At 29.8% G+C, this 23692-nt stretch overlaps 1 long non-coding RNA gene across 1 annotated transcript; it reads left to right on the top strand.

Moving 5' to 3' along the window:
• Positions 1–3166: 3166 nt before the first annotated feature.
• Positions 3167–5498, top strand: LOC139857944 (uncharacterized). Its single transcript, XR_011762746.1, has 2 exons — positions 3167–3410; positions 4516–5498. It is a non-coding gene; the product is annotated as an uncharacterized lncRNA (long non-coding RNA).
• The last annotated feature ends 18194 nt before the right edge of the window (positions 5499–23692 follow it).

Genomic DNA, 23692 nt, shown 5'->3' with positions numbered 1-23692 from the left:
ATTTTAGGATCATTTGCAATTTTCACAAAAGTTAGATTCCATTGTGTTCCAGATTAAGCCACATTACTCGTTGTACAAGTAGCTCGTTTAAGAAGAGCACAAAGGGGCTTGAGAATACTATTGATTACTCCGTATTATCTCAAGAACAAGAAAATAATAACACGAACAAAATTTTTAACTGATAATAAGATTCCGCCCGCAATATGACACCATAATCTTCTTTGCCGAGTTTTTGGTTGTTAATAGTGGGATTTCGACTAAAGTAGAACATAAAGTGAACTTTTTCATCGGATTCAAAAAAGGTGTAGGTGTGTTTTCTTTTCCGTGGTTTATTACACCTATCGAATTGCCCATAGAGATTGAAGAACTTAGAACTCGGGCGGACATTTTTGGGAGTTCTCGGCAAGTAGGAAAAAAAAACTCGGATGTTGACTAACATTGGGGAATAACTTGGATGTTGACTAACACTGACTTTTAATTTAAAAAAAAAATATACTCCGTATAATATATATGTTATTGTAGAATAATAATAATAACTTTAAAATAATAAAAAATGCAAAGTTCATACATCTGATTTTACTTTAAACCCAAAAATTTTGGTGTTTAATCTTACTGATTTTTGAATATCTACATACATGGTGGTTTAACTTATGCAAACAATTAACAACAACAATTCAAATCTATAAAAGACCCATATGTTAAAAACCTAATTGATCATAAGAACGGGGCATATCAGCGAGTATAAGGATCCATAATCCAAATTAGCAGCGATAACAACCTAATTTATGGAAATCTGGTGGCATGTTATATACAAATTAAAAATAAATAATTCAACAAAACCTAATTTCGTTCTTCCAAAAACGTCAATTAAACATACCTGAATAGTGCTGGACAAAGCGAATAACAGATGAATAAAAAAACATATTAATCTAATTCAAACCTAGTTAATTACGGAGTATATGAATCGATAATAACGTAATGATCGATTAAATATTAAATTAGAATAACATGTGATTACCTGGATATAGGGATTAGGTATCCCATAGGTATCCCGCTTCTTTTTTTATTCGATTGAAGTTATAAGGGTACTTTAGAGATAGAGTTGATGTAAAATTGATTTATTAGCTAATTTTTTTTAAGTAAATGGTTAAGCACGGTTAGATCAAGGGGTATTATAATATAATTTTTTAATCTAATGGTAATAAAAGGGGTTTTGAAAACATTTATTAGCTAATCGAGACTCTCTTTTAATGTATATATATACATATATATATATACATATATATATATATATATATATATATATATATATATATATATATATATATATATATATATATATATATATATATAGTGGTAGGATCAAGAGGGAAGTAACTATTCGGGGGGAAGCGGAGGGAAGCAAAAACTTTTTTTTTCGTTTTTTGAAAAAACTTTGTTCACGAACATTATAGATGAGATGAAAATATGAACATTTAGTAGAGACACTTTGTGATAAATGTTTTTATTTTGGCGGAAAAACGCTCGAAGAAGTAATATATAACAATTATCGTGTTTTTCGAGCGTATTTTGAGGTTTTAGCTATTGGGGTTTAGATATTACGGTTTATAAATTTAGGGTTTAGGGTTTAGATTTAGGGTTTAGATTTAGGATTTAGATTGAGTTTTTAACACGAACGGTTTAGAGTTTAGGTTTAGGGTTTAGGGTTTGGTGTTTTGAGTTTATGGAATAAACCCAAAACACCAAACCCTAAACCCTAAACTCTAAATCGGGCTAAATTTTACTTCACAAAACATGAAAAAAAACGTTCATATTCTTCACGAACAATATTATCTTGAATGTTATTTTTGTCGATCGTTTTCCCGCCTAAATAATAACATTCATCACGAAGTGTCTCTTCTAAATGTTCATATTTTCGTGTGATCTTGATGCCGAAAAAAAAAATTCCAAAAAAAATGAAAACTTTTTTTTTTTGCTTACCCCGCTTCCCCCGATTGGTTACTTACTCATTGATCCTGCCTATATATATATATATATATATATATATATATATATATATATATATATATATATATATATATATATATATATATATATATTACGGGTATGTTTGGCAAAACTAGCTGGAAGCTGCAAGCGTTTAACTGCAAGCGTTTAGCTGAAGCTTTTTAAATGTATTTAATTGTTTGGCAAAGTAGTTGGAGCTGTTAAAAAAATATAAAATGACAAAAATGGACACGAGGGATATCAGTTACGATTACGATTTCAATTATAATAATGATTTCATTTTTACCAAATAAACATGCAATACATACATATACATATATATACAATATACAACAACTGATTATGCTACAATTATTACAATTTTGATTACGATAACGATTTTACCAAATAAACATACAATACAAACATATATACATTATACAGTACCATCTTTAGGAAATATGTGATTAAATAGAATATTTATATTATATATATAATATATATATTTTGGAAATACATCGATATTGATAATACACAAATTTAATATTGATATATCTAACTCGGTAACTAAAAATTGGATGCCCCAAAATATGTTGGATGTACGTGAGAGCATTTCTAATATATAAGAGGGGGTATTTAAGTAAACTAAAGCCTAAAAGCTCTTGTAACTTTCTAAACGCTATGTCATAAAGCGTTTCATTTATGAGCTTCTTGGAGCATTTTCAATCCCATTAAAAGCTTTAAGCTATGTCAACCAAACGAAGCTATTTATTAAATATGAGCTTTTATAGCCAAAAGTTAGAAGCTTGAAAAAGTTCCTAAAAACTCCTTGCTAAACATAACCTACATCTTATAAATCATAAATTTAAGGGAGTTGATCCGTACACCACTTGTTTTTTTGCCATACACCACCAAACTATAATCTTTGACTATTTTACCCTTTCTAACTCAAGGCTCTTTTCCCTAAATTAATTATGAGAAAGGGTAAAATGGTCTAAAATTAAATTTTGGTGGTGTATGGCAAAAAGTAAGTGGTGTACGTATCAGCTCCCTAAATTTAAATCCTATGTATTAGACAATTAGCAGTTCCTTATGACAAGTACTGACATGTTAATCATTCTCCTAATTGTATTTAACACCTAATCATGCAGGCTGGCAATATTAGAAGGAAAAAAAAAAAATATCGAACCTCATTCTATCTTCTCCTTCTTCGTCTCTTCAACCCACCCGTTACAAACCCTAATAACTCCCATCGTTCTTCGTCTCTACAACCAATCGAATACAAAACCCTAAATCTCAATGATTCAATCGGTGAACAAAACAAACACAAGTCTAAATCGAACTTGAACGGTTGTGTTTCTTCTTCACATAAGTTGCAGGAGTCTCGGTTCATCACACCTAAGGAACTTCATCTTCATAATCCAGTAAGTCTCTGTGTGTATTTTTAATTCCTTATTTTCTGGTCCATTTTTTAATTCCGTTACCACAAACAATTAAGAAACCCCCAAATTTGTAGTCAATTACTATTATACAGTTGTTGAAAAAAAAAAACGATTTGAGACTTTAGTAGAGCAATTTATATTATGAAGGTTTGTAATTAAGTGGTACTGACCATGTTATCGGATCCACAACAAGTAGTTTACCGTTTTTTGGAATGTTAATAGCTATATAACTATGTGTAGATCCGAACAACCTTTTGTAACGAATGGTTACTAATGTGCCAGTATCCGTTAACTGTTAAAATAAACTCACCTCTTTAAAATTTCATTGCTGTATGGTGAAATGTTTTATACTACTAATTTCATACGCATTACATCCTATTACGAGTATATGTTATCAAACTTTCTTAAGTGATTACCCATTACATAAACTTAAGCTTTAACATTCATTAAATTTTGTTTTTCAAAATCATGTATTTTTTAATTTTACATGATTTGGAAGTTGTCTACACTTATTTAAGAGCACTAAATAACTTCTAATAAATACTTCTTTTATAAATCGTGAAGATTAATGTTACAGATATTTAGATATTCATTCATTAGTGTTGATCCCGTTTTAGCTGTAATGATGTTGAACATTTGAACGGCTTGTATCGCTCACCTGTCTTTCAATTAAAAAAGGTAAAACTTAATATGAATTTTCTATAGTATTTGTAAATTGATTGTATTTGAAACTCTACGGGTACTGAAAGAGAAGTTTGGGTTTGTCCACCATAAATACTGACTCATAAGTCATTACAATGACTAACGCGTCATAGGTAACTTTGACGATGATCCAGTGTAAACATGGTGGATGGGTTTGAATATAAACCATTTTGAAAAGATCTGTCAATACACACTTTGTGGGGGCCAATATTTTGCTGTATTTGATATGCAGTAAGCTGGCTATAATGGGGGCCAAGATATGAGTTTTTTTTATATCTTTGGAAATAATGTGGGTATCATAAACAAATAACGCGGGCTTAGTAGACCAAATACCTTTAAGGCTTGCACTTGATGATGATGGGTTGACAGTCTCATGTTATTGCAGACGTTTATCGCACAGGAACAACTTGGATCAAATTGAGTATGGTTGAGTGATAATCAAAGTTGGCGAGTGACGTATTGGTTAGTTAACAAGAGAAAGAGGTTGTATGTAAAACTTGCTGATGGGCCAAAGTTTGAAGATATCGGTGGTGCGGCGAAAGTGGTAACGGTTTATATTCTACGCCTGATGGATATACCGGTCTGGATCCTTTTTATGCCCTTGGTGTGAAATCGAATAAAGATGTAGTTAACCTCATCGATGCTGACATCAAGGACGTAAACATCACCAAGGCAGAAAAATTTTCGTAAAGGGAGAAATTCACTAAGGTTTATTGAGAATCTTCTAAAAAAGCAGATTTCCACCTGAGGAAACAATTGTAGAATGCATTCAGACGTATTTGTTTCCTTAATATCATCGGATCGGTAGAAAAGCTCGGTTTTGGGATACATGGTGAAGTGCCTTCTTGAAGGTTATATGGGTCAAAGAAAGGCTAACAACAAATATGATTTTAGGGACATAAGGTTAGAGCTGGTGAGCTACTCGAACGGGAACTTAGGAATCATCTGAAACACACCGAGCAGCAGATAGTTAAACCGATGCAACGGGATCTGCATCCGGATAAAACAGCAGGTGAAATAGTGTGTTACCTGGATGCAACCATTATTACTAACGGGCTTTCTCGTGCTTTTTCAACGGGTTCCTGGTCACATGCGTACCAAAACATGGAGAAGACATCTGGAGTCGTGGCCATGCTTAGACGGACTAACCCGTTACAGATGATTGCGGATATGAGGAGGACCCATCAGCGGGTTTTGTATGCTGGTAAATCTGGAGATGCACGATATCCGTAAGAGCAGTTCTTAAATGTTTGTTTGTTAGTTATAAATGCGACAAAAAATTTATATTCAAGTGTTGTGTTCTTATTTTAGAAATTCTTTCATCATTTTTCCAAAGATTAATGACTCATAAATATCTTGGCATGCTAATTGTTCTGTGTATCTTCTTTTTTGTCATTGTGAAAACTTTAGGTTTACCACCCAAGTAGTCATTCTCATATAACAAAATGGGCCTGCTGATGCTAGAAGTTCATCAGAGTTATTTGGTATGCAAGTGTTATTCTTCAATCCAAATTTTGTCATTGTGAAATAGATAATGAATGTATGCCATATATGTGGGATTATTGATGAGCCAAATACACAACCAGTAAATACTGATTTTCCTCTCTATTGGGACACCACATGCGAATCAAACGCATACGAAATTGGTAAATCATCATGTTTCAATGAAATAATAGTGTAGGTGCATGAATAGAAACGTATGTCAAGAGGTTGATAAAACCTTATAAACACAACAAAAAGAGCATTCAATAATAAACCAATTAAAATATGTGTTTGCAATAATGTTGTAAATAAAAGTCATTAATGAAAAACTGGTTAGAGTAACCTGATGTCAGCCAATTCAAAATCAATTGATTTCTTGTCATCTTCAGACTCCTTATCCACTTTTATGTTGATCACCTTGACCAACTGTCCAACAACGTCTGAGTGAAGACAACAATATTATGTATTTGATTCAGCACATTATTAAAGACAAAACTTTAGCAATAAGAATGTAAATAAAACAATGAAAAAACAAAACAATGATTAAGGTTAATATTGTAGTTATCAAACACAGATTCCTTTGGGACCAACCCTTTATTGACATCCTTAAAAGTCACAAAATTATGAACATCTCTTAAGATCTTGAAGGGTTGACACCTTTTGACAACGCTTTTCTTCAACATAGAGATCAACTCATGGTCCACTAGCTTGTATTCATCATCGTGGACCTTAACCTCAAAGTTGCTCAAATCAACATAACAACCTTCTTTAAATGAGTGAGCAAAAAAAGCCATATAATTTTTAAAAACAGAAGCTCGGATCTTATTGCCCTGCATTTTGAATTATTGCAAAAAACAACATATGTGTATTTAGCAATGTTTTGAAAAAAAAAAAAAATCAACCCACACTACAAAAGGATTATAACAATACCTGGAAATTAGCAAGAATGAATTCATAAGACAAGATTGAATCTGGCTTGCCAAACCATGCTAGTTCTTGCTCCAGCATGAAAGTTCCATTTCAGGGAAGGACGACGTACTATGATACTTTCTGTTTTGTCGAGCCTTGCTTTGGTGTCTGGGTGAACACATATGTATCGTAATATGGGTATGGTGTTTTCTTCCATTGGTCTAGAACCTTCACTCTTACTTTCCAATCTCTTCTTTCTTGAGTGATCATGTTCAGTGGAGTGAATGGTACTACTTCTGGTTCAACTTCTCTAACAACCTTGGACATTATTAAGCAGATTTATTTTGTGATTTGAAGATGTGTTTTGTAAAAGGTGATTCTAAGAGACTGAAATAGACGATGTATTTATAGGTGACAAGGTAATGTGTAATTAGAATCAAGATTATAAGATCATAGCTGTTGATAACTAATTCCATTAACAAATAAAGAAAAATATACAATTTTCTAAATTTAAAAGAAGATAAGATCAAAACACATCACCTTTGCAAGAAATTAGGGATAACAATATCAAAGAATACTCGTTACTGAGTGTGGATTCCAGGATTGAATTTGTAACTGATTCGTATGTGATATGTTGACTTTCTAAAACTTTTAAATTGATACCAATATGCAACTCGAATTGGAAACAGAAAGAGGCTATAAACCGGATTTTAATGTGAAATGCGAATGTGTAGGGATTTTGAAGAGGATGGAATAAATATAGGTTTGATTGTTATTGACTTTCCAAGTTTTCAAAAATTTGAATTTTGAATTAATATGATTTAATTTCATGGAGGGTATTTTGGTACCACTTTGGACATTTTGTTAGATTAAGTAATGGTTTTGATGGATCATTTTTAGCCATTAGATTTAAGGGTAAGATTTTGAAAAATGTTGATCCAATGGTGATAAGAAGGTAGATGGGTTTAAGTTTTTTGTTAATAAGGGCTCTCTTTTAATATATAGTAGGATGTTAACCACAATGTATAACTCTTAACTTTTTATATATATACAAAAGAGTGCAAAATTGGCCCAATATATATTTGGCCCAATACTATATTCAAGACGACCCAATAAAATCTTTTCACTAATCCCATAAAAGATTTAGTCTTCCTCACGAAGACTCTCGATTAAATACATACCGGCACTTTATGAGTTTGGTGAGAAGTCAAAATCAAGTTTATAGTACCGCTTTGGAAACCGGAGATCTTCTTTGGTGTATATTATCATCATCTGCGATCTACTATATCAGGTAAGATGTTTGTATTCTAAATCTTTAGGGCGTCAAACCTGAATATGTATCTGATTTGGTGTTATTTCAGATTAATTTAGATATATTTTTTCATTAACAAGTGCATGTAAGGATCTACTTGTTCTTGAACTGTATAATCTTTGAATGTAAGCCTAATAAATGAACTTATTAAACACATTGAAAAATTGTGTAGTCTATTTACTTTAACTAATCCCTTGTGTATGTTCAATTTATAAAAGTTTTTACCTGTTAGGGTTCAGACAATTAAGTATATCATTTGTACATCCTTTCTTCGAATTACCCTTATTGATTAACTGTTAAAAGTAATCGTAAAGGGATTCAGTACACAAGCAAATGGATCTGCACTTTCAATTTTGATACTAACAAACTATTTTGAGTTTTAGACATACTTCATTAATAACCCTAGGTGATGTCCTAAATCTTCTTTTAGTAAACACAGGTTATTGCCACTTCAAGACACATACAAAAACTACGTATTTTTACTTTTAGTAAACTACTTAAATCTACAAAATGCAGAAAATAAACAAAATTTGTCATAAGTTTTAAATTAGGTTTTCATATTTCGTGTTTTCACACAATTTGAAATTGACCTTAGATAATCTGTATTACAATGTTTTAAACAATTGATTAGGCGAACATTTGATACCTTAACCAACAAATCCATTAATTGTAAATCAAATTCATGCTTATTGACTCTTCACTTCTATATACATTGCACATATTTGACTTTGTACGGTTACTTGTACAAACAATGCCTTGTCAATTAAGGTATCAATAAAATACCTAATCTATCAGTACATTTAGTAAATTGATCATGCAATCCACTAATGCTACAACTATATGCTCTTCATACAGAAGCATGGCCAATGATTTTCCTGGCATAATGGGCAATGATGGTGACTTCTTTTGGGTTCGATGCAAGATACCTAAAGGGCATGTTTTGGTAAGAAACCTTACTAATTACAAAAAACATTCTTCCAATATACAGTACTTATATCAATTTATGCATATTTTTTTAGTCTCTACTTACACTATGTTCTTTTATCACAACACTTTATTCTATATTTGTTAATCAGTACTTAACAACATTGATCAATTATTTTCAAAGCGCCTACCAAAATATCTACTTCAAATACCAGACTTAAGGAATGGCAATGAGTACGAGTGTTTGGATATTCACAATAAAAAGCATATGTAGGTATTAAAGACCGAAGTTTGTAAAAAGCAACAAATCTCTCTGTGACTAAAGGTTGGTCCAATTTCGTCAAGAGTAATCAATACATAGGTGGTGAAAACATCATCCTTGGATATCGACGATCATCACGATTGTTCATGATCTTCTCAGACTGAAAGTAACTACATGTTGCATGTGTTGAAGCAGATATGTTAACGTTATTACTCTGCAATTTTCCGTATACTATGCAGATTACTAACTATGTATTTTGGATAATGGACTTTTAATGTACTTAGCTTTCTTTTTACATTTGATGATTTCAACTTATTGTTCTTCGTATTATTAAAACTATTACCTAATGATGTATTAGGTTTTATTAATGTTGATAATTTTGGCCACTAAACTTCATTGGATATCTTTGCATAATTCTGCTTTCTTTACATAACATGTATAATAGGTGGAAAACTATAAAAAAGCACGGTACATTACTATCTCGGTCTAAAATGAATCTACATAAATGCCATTTATTAGTTAATTAATTCAGCATTTTGCCAAGTTACATAGGTACGTCAAACTCCTTGTGTATCAAAGGTTTTACAAAATCACACTCTATTATAAGCATTTGTAACGAACTATATATCACAAAACTTATATGTAACCATGGAAAGGTCTACGTAGTACTAAATTGGTAAACTAACATTAAAGGATTTTAACTTATCATGTTTTACGAGTACAATGACAATAAAAAAAACTTATTACTTAAAGAATAACACTTAATTATCTTTAGAAACTGATTCATATTTAATAAAAATGAAAATATTATTATTATTACTATAATTCAAAATTTTATACTCATACAGTTTTTTGTCAAATAAGCCCAATTATATTACATTTATTGCAATTGGACCCTTTAATCACAAAAAAAACGGCCCATGTAAACCTCTTAACCCATTGTATTCTAAGTCCATCAGATGGCTTCGATTAGAACAAAACATTGCGTATTTACATAAACCTTGTGCATACAAAAATCTAAGTCATAGATACGGTGATTTTATACTTCAAGGTTTTCTCTCTACGGATCTTCATCAACATTGAACTCAGGTTTATTTTTTTGCTTCGAAATCTTGGTTTTGATTGTGTATCTTTATTTCACTAATGAGGTAACTGTTGTCATTATCAAGTAATACAAACCCTAATTGCAATTTATGTATTGTCTGAATGTAATAATTTTTTGTTTCATTACACTTCTTGATTAGATTTTGCGAGACTAGATGTTTAGTTTTGGTGTAAATCAATTGTGATGTTTCGTATTCCAAAAGCTCCAATTTTTTCCGGTTTTCAAGTAAAAAATATAAAATTGATCACTAATTTCATGGTCACAATCCGAATAAATGACATGCATTGTAGTTGATTGATAGCTTATTTAGAGTTAAATTTGTTATCTTTGTTGGAATAGGTCTTTTTACTAATTTGAGAATTAGCAATAATGTCTTCAGATATATAATTGCATTTTGGGGTTTTTTTATTAGACTACACTATTACCATGTAAATTTATTGTTTCATATTTGTGCAGCTAATGAAAACTATTCCAATGACTTCTCCATATCAATCAGGCAAACCTAATTTTGAGAAGGGTTCGTCATCACAAGGTCCAGTTAATGGTTGTAAAAACGCTGATGTACTATTGAAGAGTCCGACCAAAGATCCGACATTCAAGAGATAACTAAAGATGAATACGATGAAATAGTTGACCGTCATTACAATACTCCTTTTATTATCCGTCCAGGATACAGGATTTATGATTCAGATTCAGATTGTGATGAATCTGATAAGCAGCCATATGGTGACGGCAATAACTACTGGATGTGGTTGAAAGTCCCAGGTGGTCACACTTGGGTATGAAAACTGTATCAACATACATAATACTTTTTAATATTTTATGTTATTACTATTTTATTGAAATTGTTGATGATTTCATTTTACGAAATTTCGTGGTGATGAATCTATAATTAAATGATGTTTGGTTTTGTGTCACACTGTTCTTTGATCTTATGTTTATAGCGCATTCCAAAACATTTCCTACAAATCCCTGAATTGAAGCATGGAGAAAAGTACAGGTGTTGGGACGTTAATAAAGTAGTTCATATTTGGGGAGTAAGAAGGGAAAAGAAGAAAAAGCAGCCTAACCTCACAGTGTCGTCGGGATGGATGCCGTTTATCAAAGCTAATGGTTATAAGCCTGGAGATGAATTTGTAGTGACCCGAACTTTTCCATGTTTATATATATTAAATGAAATTGATATTTATATGATTAAGTGTTTCCAACATGTTAAGCAATCAAACTTATTAAGACTTGATTAATTGAAATAGGTTTTATATAGACAATTGACCACCCAAGTTGACCGGTGATTCACGAACGTTAAAACTTGTAAAAACTATATGATGTCATATATATGGATATATATATAGTTAACATGGTATTATGATAAGTAAACATATCATTAAGTATATTAACAATGAAATACATATGTAAAAACAAGACTACTAACTTAATGATTTCGAAACGAGACATATATGTAACGATTATCGTTGTAACGACATTTAATTGTATATATATCATATTAAGATATATTAATATATCATAATATCATGATAATGTAATAATTTAACATCTCATTTGATATAATAAACAATGGGTTAACAACACTTAACAGGATCGTTAACCTAAAGGCTTCAAAACAACATTTACATGTAACGACTAACGATGACTTAACGAGTCAGTTAAAATGTATATACATGTAGTGTTTTAATATGTATTTATACACTTTTGAAAGACTTCAAGACACTTATCAAAATACTTCTACTTAACAAAAATGCTTACAATTACATCCTCGTTCAGTTTCATCAACAATTCTACTCGTATGCATCCGTATTCGTACTCGTACAATACACAGCTTTTAGATGTATGTACTATTGGTATATACACTCCAATGTTTAGATCTTAGCAGCCCATGTGAGTCACCTAACACATGTGGGAACCATCATTTGGCAACTAGCATGAAATATCTCATAAAATTACAAAAATATTAGTAATCATTCATGACTTATTTACATGTAAACAAAATTACACATCCTTTATATCTAATCCATATACCAACGACCAAAAACACCTACAAACACTTTCATTCATCAATTTTCTTCATCAAATTGATCTCTCTCAAGTTCTATCTTCAAGTTCTAAGTGTTCTTCATAAATTCTATAAGTTCTAGTTTCATAAAATCAAGAATACTTCCAAGTTTGCTAGCTTACTTCCAATCTTGTAAAGTGATCATCCAACCTCAAGAAATCTTTCTCATTTATAGTAAGATATCTTTCTAATACAAGTTAATACTCATATTCAAACTTTGATTCAATTTCTATAACTATAACAATCTTATTTCGAGTGAAAATCTTACTTGAACTTGTTTTCGTGTCATGATTCTGCTTCAAGAACTTTCAAGCCATCCAAGGATCCTTTGAAGCTAGATATATTTTTCTCATTTCCAGTGGGTTTATCCACAAAACCTGAGGTAGTAATGATGTTCATAACATCATTTGATTCATATATATAAAACTACCTTATTCGAAGGTTTAAACTTGTAATCACTAGAACATAGTTTAGTTAATTCTAAACTTGTTCGCAAAAAAAAGTTAATCCTTCTAAATTGACTTTTAAAATCAACTAAACACATGTTCTATATCTATATGATATGCTAACTTAATGATTTAAAACCTGAAAACAAGAAAAACACCGTAAAACTGGATATACGCCGTCGTAGTAACACCGCGGGCTGTTTTGGGTTAGTTAATTAAAAACTATGATAAACTTTGATTTAAAAGTTGTTCTTCTGGGAAAATGATTTTTCTTATGAACATGAAACTATATCCAAAAATCATGATTAAACTCAAAATGGAAGTATGTTTTCCAAAATAGTCATCTAGACGTCGTTCTTTCGACTGAAATGATTACCTTTACAAAAATGACTTGTAACCTGTATTTCCGACTATAAACTTATATTTTTATGTATAGATTCATAAAATTAAGTTCAATATGAAACCATATCAATTGGATTCACTCAAAACGAATTTAAAACAAAGAAGTTATGGGTAAAACAAGATTTGATATTTTTACTTGTTGTAGCTACGTGAAAATTGGTAACAAATCTATACAAATCATATCCTAGCTAACTTATATTATATTATACATGTATTCTAATATATTATGTAATCTTGGGATACCATAGACACGTATGCAAATGTTTTGACATATCATATCGACCCATCTATATATATTATTTGGAACAACCATAGACACTCTATATGCAGTAATGTTGGAGTTAGCTATACAGGGTTGAGGTTGATTCCAAAAATATATATACTTTGAGTTGTGATCTAGCCTGAGACGTGTATACACTGGGTCACGGATTGGGTCAAGATAATATATATCAATTTATTTCTGTACATCTAACTATGGACAACTAGTTGTAGGTTACTAACCAGGACAGCTGACTGAAAATATTTAAAACATTAAAACGTATTAAAAATATTGTAAATATATTTTAAACATACTTTGATATATATGTACATATTTGTTATAGGTTCGTGAATCGACCAGTGGCCAAGTCTTACTTCCCGACGAAGTAAAAATCTGTGAAAGTGAGTTATAGTCCCACTTTTAAAATCTAATATTTTGGGATGAGAATACATGCAGCTTTATAAATGTTTTACAAAATAGACACAAGTACGCAAAACTACATTCTATGTTTGGATTATTAAACCAAATATCGCCCTTCAAGTCTGGTAGCCTAAGAATTAGGGAAATGGCCCCTAATTGACACGAATCCTAAAGATAGATCTATTGGGCTTAACAACCCCCATTCAGGTTATGGATGGTTTAGTACTTCGAGATTATTATACAGATGAGAGGTTCTGTTTTGGGGATATTCTATGCATTAAGTTAACGTCGGTTACCAGGTGTTCAACATATGAATGATTTTTATCTCTATGCAGTTTGCGAAATGCCTGATAAGAGATGTGTTATAAAAATGAAATCTTGTGGTCTATTATTATGATTTAATAATATGTAGGTTAAACCTATAACTCACCAATAATTTTGTTGACGTTTTAAGCATGTTTATTCTCAGGTGATTATTAAGAGCTTCCGCTGTTGCATACTAAATTAAGGACAAGATTTGGAGTCCATGCTTGTATAATATTGTTTAAAAACTGCATTCGAAGACTTATGTTGATGTGTAATATTATTGTAAACCATTATGTAATGGTCGTGTGAAAAACGCTATATTTTAGATTATCATTATTTGATAATCGTCGTAATATTTTAAAGATTATGGTTTGTTTTAAAATCGAATGCAGTCTTTGAAAAACGTCTCATATAGAGGTCAAAACCTCGCGACGAAATCAATTAATATGGAACGTTTATAATCAATATGAACGCGACATTTCAGAATTGGTCATTGCTTTCATACGTGATGAAAAACAGTTTGTTATTATTCAGGACAAAAAACACAAAGTTCCAAATGTTCAGGTATAAACCTTTAACCTAACAATAACTTATCCTTCACTTTTTTGTGTCTGAAACTATGGCTATGCAACTTTTTTTTGTGTTTATCCAGTATTCAGTTAATCTTTTTTTTGGAAACTATAATTGGTTAGCCTTCTACTTATCTTTCAGATAAGTTCTTATGTAGCTATGAATTGTATGTAATTATCACCTATAATAATGTGTTTTATGTAATTGAATATGGGATGCTACTAATAAATTCTGTGGCCAGCTCAGTTTGTATTTACACACACCAAATTCATTATTTTTAGTATCTACCTTATTAGTGTTTCATAATACTATTTCTCTATGTTAATGATGTGTGCAGCGGTGTATACGAAATACTATTATTTTTATTACGAAATACGATATAAATTACACAAGTTTTAATTATTTATTTACAAATGGGATATACCTAAACTCTGCTACAACACAATAGGCAGTGTACCTAATCGTAGAGTAGTATAGTTTTTAGTAAGTCCGGTTCGTTCCACAGGGAGACGGCTTATTGCGTACACTATATTTTTAAACAATTATATTTGTATATATATATATATATATATATATATATATATATATATATATATATATATATATATATTAGTAATATAGTAGCATTATTATTATTTTAAAAGGGGGGTTTTACCGTTTAATGACCGGTTTGTCGATTTTAAATAAAGCGTAAAGATAAATGACGATAATATAAATGACAGAATTTAAATTGCGATAAAGTAAATTGCAGTAATTAAAATGACAGTAAATAAAGGTACGATGAAATATGAAATAAAAGTATTATGCTTATTTAAACTTTCGTAATCATGATGTTTGATGTTTTGATTTTAATTAATTGTTACCCGGATTAATTGTCCTTTGTCCTGGTTTATTTGATACCTATCTGGTTTTTGTCCATGATAGTCCATCGGTCATAATTATAAAATGCTCGTCAAATTAACCTTATTCTCGAAGTCAAATATTCCAACTAATTAGGGATTCGAACTGTAACAAGGTTTTAATACTTTGTTAATAATTACACCAGGTTATCGACTGTGTGTAATCCAAGGTTTTAATACTTTGTTAACAATTACACCAATTACCCTTGTATGTAATCCACCCCTGTTTTAATAAGATATGAACATTAATTTACCCACTTGATCAGTTTGAATAATCAATTACCCAACCCGAATAATTAATTAAATGATCGTAAAAGATGTCGTATAAACGTCACTAAATAGGACATGCATAATCATTTAATAATTATTAGATTAACTAATTTGAAGATAGGTTTGACAGATTCTAATGAGTTGTCATTCGATTAGACAATACCCCCCATCTATTAATAGTTCATAGTCCAATGTTCACAAGTGTCGGTCTTTTGTCCAAACCCGAATTATGATACAAAATCCAATAACCCCGCCTTAAATATTTAGTCCAACATCACGATTACTTCGGCTCAAATAAGCATAATAATAACTTAGTTATGAGACATTAATTTAAAAAGGAAGAACATAGCTTACAGTGGTTATTAATCACGTAGCGTTACACGGACAGAACTCCGACTTTAAAACCCGTAAAACATTTCTTACAATAACCCAACTAAACCATAATTTATTATTAATCTTAAATTAAAATTAAAATTATAATATAAATATATTACATATAGAGATTGAGAGATTGGAAAAAGGTGTAAATATTTCGTCGAATTGCATCGCCTTTTATAGTGGGATTTGGGTCCTGGTGTGCTCCGTGAGTGCGGAGGTTTTGTGCTTCAAAGCTCCGCGAGTGCGGAGCTTCTGGTTCCAGCTCATTTACTTTTGGCCACTAGCTTTGTCGACATAATATATATATATATATATATATATATATATATATATAATTTATATAATTATATATATATATATATATATATATATATATATAATTTATATAATTATATATATATATATATATATATATATATATATATATATATATATATATATATATATATATATATATATATATATATATATATATATATATATTATATTCTTGTGCATAGTTGACTTGTAATTTTAGGTCCGTCGACTCGTACGTTGATACTTGATTTATGTCTCGGTTCCGGATTTTCGAACGTCTTTTCGCATGCTTAGATATCTTGTATTTTGCGTTCCGCGGCTTGTACTCTTGTAATTTTTAGACGTTTCTTATCAATAAATGGAACCACTTGGATTGTATCTTGTACATTTGAGCTTTTTGGTCATTTGCGTCTTCAAATCGTCGTTTTCTTCTTTTGTCTTCGCAATTATTTATTTAAACGATTATTACATAAAAATAGAATAATAGTAACTAAAAGCTTTACATATTGAAAGGATATTGATACTAAATATATGTTCCTTTTTAGCATTATCAGTTAACTAAATATATCAAACAATAGCTGTTTTTAAATTATAATAAACACTTGAATAAAAAATATAACTTTCAATAGTTATTGATAACCAAAAAAATACTAAAACTTAAAAACAAGATTTAGAAGAACATGTATTTGTTTATGTAACGAAAATGATAAACAAAACAGAACAACCTTGACAATACAAACATGCTAACAATATGAAATTAACCTTGACAATAAAACATAAGAGGATATAATCAAAAAAACAATGTTTGATCAATCCATCAAATGCAAAGAAGTTTTAGGATCATTGTGCTAAACATCAGTATAGATAGAAAGCGCGTTCGTCGAAATAATAGGTGAATATGTAGTTTGTTCCCGGCTTTAATCGATTTTGTTTTCTGAAATTATAAAAACCGTATGTAACTGAAAGGTTTGGCTTTGTCCTTGAATTTTCTTTTTTCAACCGCCACTTGTATTTCTTCCTTCCTAAATTATAACATGAAACTTTTTTCCCACTTCGTAGTCCAGGAAGTAGCATTAATTCTTTCGGAAGACGCTGAAAAAAATTCATTTGTAAAATAAACTTGTTATTTACATCTTTAAGTTTATAAAAGGAATTTTCAACATAAATAACTTCTTTTTAAACATTCACAATAAAAAATGTGTTCATGTGTATGTTTAATTAGTATAACGAATATAATGTTAACTTACTAATACCCGACCACGCGGAATCGTTATTTCGCAATCATACGATTTAACTTCATGTTGTAAAAAGTCTGGCTCTTCATTTTCCTTTAAATGATAAGTAGATATGCTTGTCTTTTTATCACCAACTTCATTATAGATGACCAATTCTATATTATTGTGATGACCCGAAAATTTTTGACTTATTTAAACCAATTCTCTATACGATTTATTATTTTAACACGTTAAACAAAGTCTGTTAGATTGAGTCTCAAAATTTTAGAACTGTTACATATATACAATTACCTTTGACTACTCTCGACGATTCATGAACAATTATATGTATGTATATATATATGTACAAGTAAAAACGACTTTCCTACAGTAAAACCCTATTTGCTACAGTAAAAATTACTTTGCTACAGTAAAACACTATTTGCTACAGTAAAAATTACTTGCTACAGTAAAACACAATTTGCTACAGTAAAACACTATTTACTACAGTGAAATCGTATTTTGCTACAGTGCTTCCGCTGTGATGTGCTTGTTGCCTGCATGGAGTCTCTCATGCTTTGTACAAAGTTTATTGCATTCAAAATAAAACTGCGTTGTGTAATAAATAATTGGACTGTGATGTCAACCTGTAAATTAAAGACTTATGTATTTTGGGGTTTTGCTTATACCTAAGCACTCGCCCACATGTTTATAACTTTCTATGTTTAGAAAGTCACTTATTTTAATGAATGCAATATTTTATCAAAACGTATCATATAGAGGTCAAAACCTCACTGTGGAATCAATGATTAACGTGCCGCGTCAATAGCGATTTTGACGGGTCGTTACAATTATGAAAATTGATTGCATAGAAAATAACTCGATCGCCACGATTTAAATGTAAATCCGCTATTAACTGTTGGCAGCCATCACCAAATATCAACTTATCTTGAATTACAGAAATGTGAATTCTTTTTTTGTACGAACCGTTGTAGTGAAAGAAGACATGTTGCTGTGGACTTTGCCGACCCTTATATGCAGATTTGAATTTCTTAGCCATTGTCTGTCATATATGTGAACAATGTAAATAAATGTTTAAATTAATTAAACAATTAAAAATAAATAGTTTAGTGGACTAAAACTATCATGGCAATTTATGTTAATAATAAACTAAAAAATTAATTGTAATATTGTAAGTTTAATAGTTTAGTTAAGTTGAACGTATGATGTATGTAAATTAGATCATTAGTGTAGAATCCACATACCAGCACGTTAACGTTGGTCCCATCTACAATCTGCATGAAAGAAGGGAATCTTCTATGATGAGCTTTTTCAAACATTCTTAGCTGTAATTCAGTAATTTTCTCCCAATTTTTAGTGATGTTTAACCAATTTTTTGGAGCCATTCTTCTTTTCGAATAGATAACCAATTCATAATTGCCTTTGTCAAAAGCTGTAATGCATAGAATATCAGACATTTTTATTTTAAGATCGGTTATGATCTTTCCGAATCCTTCGCTTAGAAATAATGTGAGATCGTGTATTGTGAAAGCGACTTCAGACTTATAGCCTTGTAAAGTGTGAATGCAAACGTTATGTGTAGGTAATTTCCCTTGATAATAGTCGTGAAACCAATATAATGGTAGATGTTGTAACAAAGTATATAAGTTTTTTAATATCATCCTAAGATCAGAAGCTATTGAACTCATAAGCAAATTAAGTATCTAATTGTTTTATATTGTAAATAATGACAATACCACTAATATATCATCTTCACGTGAAAATGTGTGGATGAAGGACGGTCGATGCATTTTGGTTAGCACTGTATCCATTGAGTCTGAAACACAAGAAATCTCTATTATTAGAAGAAATAATGATTAATATATTAATTGACAACAGAATTATTTTCACTAATTCAATTTTATCAGAAAGGTTGAAGATAGATAACACATTGTCAAAAATCAATCCTGTAAAATTGTAAGCTTCTTTTTGATTTAGTAATGTTGCAAACTACTTTGATTTCTAAGTAAAACAAAATATAAAGTTGTTTGATTGTATTACTGTTATATAACTGAAAAAGTATCAAACTGTAAATTATGATTTGCTTTATAAGTATCAGTTCTTGATTCATATATGATCCTGTTGATACTGATTCATATAAATATTATGTATTCTGATGGTGTTTAATTTGTATGTAATCAGTTAAACTTAAAGTTATATTTTTTGTATATTCAATACATATTTACACAGAGGTTAGAGAAATTTATAATATAACAGTAAACGGAAATCGTTTGAGTAAAACTTACATGATCGCATGATATGAATTTGGTTGACGGTTATATGTTGGTGGAAGAACTCATTCATACATTGATACTAATTTAGGGTTTTATTTAGTCATTAGTATTTGTATTATTGGTAAACATTTTAAACCTATTTTTGTTAACTTTATTAGGCTTAAATCAATTGATGGGCTTAAATCAATTGATGGGCTTACAAATAATTAACAAACTATTTACAAGTTGTAATTGATAATATTCTATAATTGAATATCATTATATGCAGGTGATCAATATTTGTTTTAAGTTAATATTAACACTTCTGTTGACAATTGTATCCAATCACATACAATAATACCATAATTAGTTGAAATTCATCTAACATTATTTATTAGGAATTAATACCACGATTTAGGTATAATCAAGATCCTTAAATTAAATGCATGAATATTTACATCTATAATACATAATTAGTTGAAATTCAGCAAAACATTATTTGTTGACAATTGTATACAATCACATACAAATATAAGTGTAACCAAATATCTTTATTTTTCAAACAATATCTTACAATCAACTAAAACACAAATTTTAAACAAAATAAATAATTAACAAGTAAACATTAATGTCTTGAAAAAGATAGCAATCATTTCATTGATAACTCAATAAATCATTTTTTACTGCATTTATCAAATAAATAAAATGCACGATCTTGAACAATATAACAAATCAAACATTTATCACCATCCTTTAGTCCATTATCTGCACAAAATTTAGGAAATCCAGTAGAAACACATAAGTTTGGTTTCTTTTTACCCTTCTCTTCTTTCAACCGCCAATTCCAGCTTCCACCTACGCCATTCAAGCAACAAACATTAGCTTCACTCTTCAGCCCTGGAACTCTATTCAATTTCGCAGGAAGTCTCTATTAGAAAAGACAACAATGTATTAATGTGTTAGAATTAAAATTAATGGATATAGAGTGGTAAAAAAAACAATGTTAACAAGCTTACCCAAACATTTCCTCTACAGATACGTATTTCAAGAAGATGATAATCCATACGATCATCTGTTATCATATTATTACCCGATGAAATATCAACAGATGATTTCTCAGCCATTTTTAAATTATTCAATGGTAGCATTTTAATGAATTGTTGTTGTTTGCTAACTTATATAAACAGGAACTAATAAATTAGGATTCCATGGAATACGTTTTGGATATATTAATGGAAATTATCTCTAATGCTTATATATTAGTTGTGTTTCTTATCCTTTGAGTTTTAAAATTGAATACACAATACATTTTTGGTGAAAATTCTAATCAATACTTTCATATCGTTTAATACATCCTAAATTTAGTTAATCTAAATCCGATTTACAAATAAATCGTTGATTGGCTATATTACCTTATCTCAAAAACTCATTTCAAAAATCAAACCTTAAAATAAAAGATATCACAAAATCTGGAATAATTATGATGAACTTATAAATGTGTAACTTCTTTTCCTAAAATTATGCTTTCAATTTTTTGACTTTATAAACAACATTATATGGGAACATATAGTTATCCATGAAATACAGATCATCTCAATTGTTTTGAAAATAAATCTTCATCAGTCAGTGAATACGGTTCAACAATGGATGATGCTTCAGATAAGGTACGGTTTTACACAAAATATCAGGTGCTGGAATTATATAACGACATACCGATAAGTAAAGGTTCAAATGGATTCAGTGTAGTATAACAACATCTATATATTTTTATTAACACAGTTACAGGACAATAATATATGAATCGTATTACATACAATTTATTTCTTCATTATTCCAGTCATACATTAATACTAATTTTAAATTATTGTACATCTTTGCAGAAAGAAAAGAAAAAGATTCTCAATCGAGAAGCTGTTAAGAGATGCCGTTCAAATCAGCAGGTTGTTTTATTCATATAACATACAGTAGTAAACTTTAAACTAATTTACCTAACTTACTATTATATGATTGTTAGACATACATGCGAAATTTGGAGTTAAAAGTTGTAGAATTGAACAAGGAAATACAATTGAAAAACGAACAGCTAAAGGAGGTATGTCCTATATTTCATGTTTACAATTAAAAAACAAACTAATTCAAGGATTATACTGTATATTATATAACAACAGCAAAAATAATTAAAATTAACTAATCCGTTGACATACTCTTACATGTTGGTATTAACGAAGACATCAATCGTGGTATATACTCAATTAACAACTATCTTTATACGTATTTATTATTTATATCATCATGATTTTTTTAAATCATACATTTATTATATATACAATGTTATCATATGTTTATTTCAGATCCTATTAACTTCAACAAACAATTTAATGATTGGTTTGGTGAACACCACCAACGTATTATGCAACTACGTAGACACTTAATTGGAGAATTTATTGAAGCAGATATCTTGCCAATTATGGATAACACATTATCACATTTCTATACGATTTTTAATATTAAGAAAAATGCGTCAAAAATTCATGTGTTTACTATTATATATGGATCTTGGATGACACCTGCTCAACAATGTACAATGTGGATTGGTGGAATACGTCCAACTGATATGTTGAAGGTAAATTCACGTTACCTTATCTTTTACTCTTTTTTTTATTAACCTTAAATATATCTTTAATATTTTTCAATATTAAATTCGTCAGAATCTGTATAGTATTATTTCATTCAATAAATTTCATTATAACAGTTAATCAAAAACCACATTGAGCTCTTTGGATCGCAAAGTATTGCAATGGAGTCTTTGTCAACTAATATCTCCAACCAACAGAATGAACTAACTTCTAAGTTTACAAAATTAGAAGCAACCATATCAAATACTTTAATCGAACAAGATTTTGTCAACAAAGGTGATAAAGCTGCAATGACTAATTACCTTACTTCAATGTCTTCTTTGGTTGGAAAGCTTAATATTATGCATGAATTTATGAGTGAGGTATACTATATCATAAGTTTTATTTTACATTTAGATTTTCATTCATGTTTAACTTATATGACGCAACTTTGATACAAATTATCTTAATTATTTATAGGCTAATGCTTTACGACAGAAGACTCTATCAAGTATTCACAAAATCTCAAAACAAGACAACGTGTTTTGGCATTATTCACAATTCATGATCATATCAAACGATTACTACATTTTCTGATATGTTCGAGAGTACTACAACGATTTGATAGCATATACACCGCTATTACGGATGATCATATCTAAATAAATCACGAACTCATCATATTTTATTAAATTTATTTCATTCCTTTTTATTGATGGATACTTTGTTTTTTTATGTTTTTAAACTATGTAAAACTATTCAGCATAAATAATTATGTATTTTATGTTCGTTCAAATTTAATTGCTTTCATAATATAAACCGTTTATTCTTCTAAAAACATAACTCCAAAATTCCCGCGATCCCGCGGGTCTTTAACTAGTTCACTTTAATAATTCAAAATCTATTATAAATAGAATTCAATAGGTTTCATTATTTCATAGAAACTTGAAAATATATTTCTCTAAACTCTCTCAATCGATTTACATATATATATTTACTCAGTATTATTTCAAGATATTATTAGTATACATAAAATACTATGACATAGTTATGTTCTGGCGATTTCAAAATAAGTTTTCAAACGAGATAGAGCTAAGAAAATTATGGGTTATAGCTATGGAGGTTATGGGTATTGTTCGAGGGTATTG

Source organism: Rutidosis leptorrhynchoides, chromosome 1 (genome assembly GCF_046630445.1).
Source record: "Rutidosis leptorrhynchoides isolate AG116_Rl617_1_P2 chromosome 1, CSIRO_AGI_Rlap_v1, whole genome shotgun sequence".
NCBI lineage: Eukaryota > Viridiplantae > Streptophyta > Magnoliopsida > Asterales > Asteraceae > Rutidosis > Rutidosis leptorrhynchoides.
The sequence above is the reverse complement of the archived record's forward strand: the minus strand, read 5'-3'. Positions and strand labels throughout refer to the sequence as shown.